At 39.0% G+C, this 5,000-nt stretch overlaps 1 protein-coding gene across 1 annotated transcript in view; it reads left to right on the top strand.

The window, feature by feature from the left end:
* The first annotated feature begins 4,670 nt into the window (after positions 1-4,670).
* The window catches only part of LOC125044516, a 6,134-nt gene continuing 5,804 nt past the window's right edge, over positions 4,671-5,000 (top strand). Inside the window, exon 1 of the mRNA XM_047641207.1 lies at positions 4,671-4,742. The gene's annotated coding sequence lies outside the window, so the exon portion shown is untranslated. The remainder of the gene's footprint in view (positions 4,743-5,000) is intronic.

Genomic DNA, 5,000 nt, shown 5'->3' with positions numbered 1-5,000 from the left:
GATGATGATGATGATGATGATGATAATGATGATGAACGAGTGAAACTGATGACGTCACCCACGCCATATTCCCACTTCACACGTTTCGAATTAAGTTTTATTCTTCTCACAATTACTGTGAATATGTGTTCGCATAGGGTATCAAGATTAGCTCTGTTGATACTTTTGATTTTGTCACCATTACTGAATGCAAATATGCGAAATAGCAAATCAGAATACTAAAAAAAAAAAAAAAAATACATTGCTCCAGAAACGCTGAGCAAAATGAGTAAGTTAAAAGGGCAATACATAGAGAGAGAGAGAGAGAGAGAGAGAGAGAGAGAGAGAGAGAGAGAGAGAGAGAGAGAGAGAGAGAGAGAGAGAGAGGGAGAGAGAGAGAGAGAGTGTCTTTTCATATCTACTCCTATCTTCGCCATTTAGTTTAACTTCTCTGATGACACAAGTGTTAGAACACAATCTTTTCTTTTCTGTCTGGACACTAGTAAATTCAAAAGTATTGAAATTTCTTTGAAAACTACTGGTTTAAAATGTAGACTGCAGATCACGGCAGTCCACCAACAATGATTCTGTCCCCTTCTCCCTTGTTATTGTTTAGGAAAGTTATGAAATATAATGTTGTGTCCTTTTTCTGATTTGATAAGGATCCATACAGCAGATGGTGAATTGCCTTTCTCCTTGTGTGGAAATTAGTTAGATACACTTCAATGTTGAGAAGGATAAGTCAGATATATGAAGTGAGCCTCGCCCTGCCTATGCCCATGTGGGGAGCCCGGCCTGTGTCGACTAATGCCGACTCGCTTACGTGTGTCAGCTGATGCTGACTCGACTTAGTCCTAAGCCACCATTGTTGCCCAGCCACAGCAGTAACCTCCAGGCGACAATTGCAACTTCTCGCGCCTGGGCGGGGCGCGAACCGCCGACCCTCGGATGAAAGGCCGTTACGTTACCACTGTATTATCCTGGAGGCTTCAATGTTGATAGGCCGGCGAATGGTGCGGGTGACGTCATCAACTCCCGTTTTCTTTCGCTCCACAGCTGGCCAGTGTGTTCTACGGATCTTCTTGTAGTCTGTTCTTGAATTATGTTGATTTTGATACTAAGTAGACAGCGCTTTTCTTATTCTACTCTAAGATCTCCCTTAAGGTGCCTGCATTTGCTTTGAATCTTCCTCATATCACAGTAGAATTAAGTCTAGTATTCCTTATCTCAGTCTCATGTCAGAAATTTTCTCTCGTTTTTTTTTTTTCTCTCTCTCTCTCTCTCTCTCTCTCTCTCTCTTTAGATTCAGTGTATTATCTTCTAAGATATATGCTTAGTTTATTTGGCTTAAGAATGTTGCAATTCCTTTTTATATAATTTTAAATATTGAAACTCAGGCACTTGGACAATTTACAAACGCCATAGAGAGCTTTACAAATTTCCCTTTGTTATAACAAATATTTCAGATGTCTATATGTGAAATCGTTTCAAAATACTAAGTAATGAAGACTCAGAAGTAAATTAGGATGCTGCATTTGATTTTAAAGTATATCGTTTGTTTTCTCCCAATTTCGACATGAAACTTATTGAACACACACGCGCTTCTGTATCTTCGATGAGCTTGAGATGGTCAGGATATTACGCGCTGCGGATGGTGTGACTGGTAGCGGGTTGAGCAGCTTACGTAGTCCAAATGATCCTAAACTGATCTGCAAACAAATGTTGTGGTGAAAAAAACAAATTATAATGTCATGCAATTAACATATTCGAGTCAGTGAAAGTGGAGTCTGTATGGTTTCGGAAACGCAGACCAGCAGTAGTCCATGTTTCGGGTTTCAATAGAGAGGGTTTCCATTTGGTTTTATTAGATTTGTGAGGTCCCTGTGTAAATGGGTAAGGTAGTCATAATGGATGTGCAATGCCACGCCGTTCGTCCCGAGATAAATCACTACTGTATAGGCAATAATTTGGTACTGCAGAAAGTTGCACAGACCCATCGTATAATTCGGTTTCATAAAAGCTAAGAATATCTAACTTGGTACAATTGATAAAGAACTCGTATGCTCCTGTAAAGTCTAGTGATGGTGAGAATGCAACATTTCCTTAAATTCATATTCTGGATTAGTGATATCATTATTCTGAAAGAAAATTGTCACTGTCGGTGACGTTCTTACGAAATGAAAATGTATTAACAAACATATATGTATCTCTTTTGGGGGTCTGAACTATCTCTTGTAATGTTCAGAGTTTCACTAAAACGACATGTGTATAATGAAGAATAACAGGAGTCGGTGGAGCAGCTCTCTGACCTGCGAGTCTATGACAACAGCCACGAATAAATAATAATAGTAGCTAATAACTCTGTCCATAACTAAACCTACTTGACAATCGTTAGTTCAGATACTTATTCCTTAGAGTAACACACACACACACACACACACACACACACACACACACACACACACACACACACACACATATATATATATATATATATATATATATATATATATATAAATATACATTTATACATATAATTGCGTCCTGGGCTTGAAGTCACGGTGGCTACCTGTTGAATATAATCGTAGGGAATCGTACATATCACAGCTATGCCACTAAATCTTATTTCAGTATCAATGGCATTGTTTGGTTGATCTCTAAAATCACTATCACAAATGCATGATGGAAAAAAGAGGCAATGACAAAATTGTGGATTAAATCAAAAACACATTTTTGAACATCCCAAAGTCCTTCTACAGCGCAGTTTCTTCATAACTCCTCCTATCTCCAGTCCGGGAGTAATGAGGTTCTAACCAGTATAACGCTGCTGGGTTGGTGGTGGGAGGGGGATGAAGAGTAGTTTGTGCGTTGTTAGGTAGTTTCGTTTTCTGCAAAGGAGGCGCATGGCTTGGGGGTCGCCAGTGATATAGAAGATGAATGGCAACAATCCCCATATCTCGCGTCCGAAGTGGGAAACTTTGCCTTGTCAACGGTAGGTATGGTACTCCGCCATCTGCCTCTCTCTCTCAGCCATGGTACTGGGCTACAGATCTTCATTGAAAAAGAAGTCGGTACTTAATATCTTAATCCCAATTCGCCAGGAAGACTCGATTTTGGGTTGATCTTCATGTGTGGCTTAGCATGTGCTTTGTTTTCTTGAGTATTTTGCTCGTAGTTTTCATCATATAGTTAAAATATTCCAGTAAATCATTTTTTTTTTTCTTTTTTCTTTTCGGCTTGGACATCTAAGTAAATAGGTAATTTCCTTCATTTCTTGCTACATGAGCTTGCTGTCAAGAGTGGCAATGGCATCGGCACGGAGAGCAGCCACTTCCCTCTGCATGAATCGATGTTCTTGGCATCCCCCAGTTCCTCTTGTGATAATTAGAGGCTTGCTCGATACTTGACCATTTTCTTTGATGTAGGATGTGTAGAGTTTTCCTAATCTCAGCATTTCATCGTTGTACAGTTTGTACTACGAAAGCGCATGACTTCATTAAGGCCCTTGATGGCATAAAGAACTTGGTTGGCTTGAGTATTGTGATATGCAGGGAGGTAGCCGTTTAGCTGGTAGCACAAAGCTATCAACAATAGGCCTTATATGCTATAACTGTAGGGTCAAATGTCTTGTGAAACTTGTTTCGTGGTACCTCTGAGGTCAATGGAAAAGAGTTTATATGGCTGGAAAGCTTGAGGGAAACCTATATCCAGTTTAGATGGAAGTAACCAACGTAATATAACCTATGATAGCAGTGATTTGTGATTTTATAGTATAAAGTTCACGAACAGCACTGCACTTCATTGGAAAGTCGTTACTCGCAATGCTATCATCTGTCACTTTACCGAGAGACGTGTCGTATGGATTGAGGGAGAAAAGGAACTTAGGCTACGATCGACAGTGTTCTTTGGCCAGACGCTATTTCCCCTGGGCAGTTATGTTATAAATTATAGGTTCTTTGACCTTTTGTTAAATATTCACACACATGAATAACGCACGTGGAGCATCTAACACTCACACACACCAAAGACACTATAAGTACACCATAACTATCACCATTCACACAAACTTAACAAATCTTCAAACAAATAAGAACTCAAGCACCGTAAATGTTCCCACGCGAACTCCGATTGAAGGAGGGTTTCGTGTACGCAACGTGTTATAATATCATTAAAATTCTGAATCCAGTCTAGATGCACTAAACTCTGGTGATGACTATTTGTAGTGGAATGAATGCAGGAGGCTGGGCGGTTGCAAATGGCTCTGGGACAAGGGCCGTGCCTGTGTTTGAAGTCCTGACTTGAAAGTCCGACCAAATTTTAGTCCTGCATTGATATTTGCTCCATTTTTTCCTTATCACACTACTAGAATACATTCAAACGATGCTTGCCCATAGACAACCTCCGGTAAATTTTCGTCATGATCCGTCAGTAACTCTTCCCCTTAATCCTGACAATAAACCGTTATATAAATAAATAGCGAATATAATAAGAACAGCGATACATTGAGAATCATAATATAAACAACAACAATAAAAACAATTAAACAAACATCATTAATACCATGAATCCATACAATGAAATACCTTAGGAAAACCAGATTCTGTCGTTGTAATTGGAATGATTATACCATAAGCAAACGCCAGATAAAACGTATGATAAGATAAGATCCATGAGTAATAAGACACACTGCCCATTCTGTAGTGTTGCTGTGGTTCCCATAAGAGCGTGCCATCTGCTGGCCTGTTTAGAATTGTATTACAACAGTAAGTAAATATATTTCCTTCTCCCATTAGCTTGTATGAATGGATATAAGATTTTTTTTTTGGGGGGGTGCTAATAGTTGGGGATGTGATATTCAAGTATTTTTCATAGATTAGGTTTTTTAATTGATATGAGATGTTTTTTGAGATCACTTATATTTGGTGTTGTGACCAGCAAGAGGGAAGAGGTTGTTGTATGAGCATTATTTTAATTGGTTTAAATATTCAAAGCGTAAGCTGTCATAACAGTAAGTTCATTTT

This window comes from Penaeus chinensis, chromosome 35 (genome assembly GCF_019202785.1).
Source record: "Penaeus chinensis breed Huanghai No. 1 chromosome 35, ASM1920278v2, whole genome shotgun sequence".
Lineage (NCBI taxonomy): Eukaryota > Metazoa > Arthropoda > Malacostraca > Decapoda > Penaeidae > Penaeus > Penaeus chinensis.
Note: the sequence above shows the minus strand (reverse complement) of the source record. Positions and strands in the feature narration are given on the sequence as shown.